Here is a 1,298-nt window from a genome sequence, read left to right on the forward strand (position 1 = left end):
GGCCTCCCAAAGTGCTGGGATTACAGGCATGAGCCACTGTATCTGGCCGAGTCAGCCCAGTCATCCTGACTTTTTGTTCTGGAAAAATTACTCTCTTCCACGTCTACCTTCCAAGTAGCTAAATCAGAGATCTGGCCCTTGGGGCAGGCTTGAAGAATCCCTGTTTTTGGTCCTCAAGAGGTCCTACCAGGGTCTGGGACAATTCCAAGACTTGTGTTCTTAAAGAGGAAAGAAACCTCACATACACGGCTCTCGCAGAGCTCAGGCAGAGCTCAGGCAAGGCTTGGGAGGCGGCCCTAAGGTTTGGGTGTGCCATCTATGATAACAGCTAAGAGATCTGAAGCCAGCTGTCTGGGTTCAAATCTCAATTCCAACAGCACTGGCTGTGTGATGTTAGACGACGTCCCCAGCCTCTCTGTGGTTTCGTTTCCTCACCGTAAAAGGGCCACAATAATAGAGCTGCTCTCAAAGTTAAGTGAATTCGTGCATATAAGGTATTCAGAACAATGCTTGGCACATGGGGGAGTTCAATAGACACGTATTGAACAGAGTAACTTAGCAATTGGTAAATATACTCATGCAGGCCAGGCGCGGTGGCTCACGCCTGTAATTCCAAAACATAGCAATGGGTTGGCAGGAGCTGATGACTGGAGGTGGCGCGGTAGCGTTGGGGTGTGGGACAGAGCAGGGCAGAGAAGGCAAAAGGGCCTGCATGACACCCTACAGGGCTAGGAGCCACAGCTGCGGTCATTAGTTCAGTTTTGTCTTGTATGCCTGTTACTTATACACCATCTCTTGTTCAGAAAGAACTTCAGATTGAGTATTTGGACGCCTTGAGCCTTCTGCTGTTTGTCTCCGGGACTTTTAACACTCTTAAAAGGGGAAAACTGTCCAGTTCGATTTGTCTTCCTGGGACATTACAGGTTTTTCAAAAATTTGATGAAAGCATTCACTAAGGAGTGATTCCACTTTCTTTGGTGGCTGAGAAATACACCGTCTGAGAGGCAGCATCAGGTCTTCCCATCAAGCTGAGGTCGGAGTCTCCCCACGCACGGACCTCACCCTCGCTCTCCCCTCATAAATCTGACCTCTAACTGTAACTGCCTTGGCCTCATTCCGTGGGTGTGGGTACTCCTGCTTGAAACGCATTTTCCAGCCCGCCAAATTCTTGGGAGAGTTTCTTCCACTCTCCAAGCGCTAAGAGCTACAAAGTTCAATCTGGCTTTCCAGATTTTTTTTTCTTCCCATTACTAATGGAAGAAATCAAGAAGCGCCGGGCAGAAGGGCCCTGTTCCCTC

Source organism: Mandrillus leucophaeus, unplaced genomic scaffold, assembly GCF_000951045.1.
Source record: "Mandrillus leucophaeus isolate KB7577 unplaced genomic scaffold, Mleu.le_1.0 Scaffold286, whole genome shotgun sequence".
NCBI lineage: Eukaryota > Metazoa > Chordata > Mammalia > Primates > Cercopithecidae > Mandrillus > Mandrillus leucophaeus.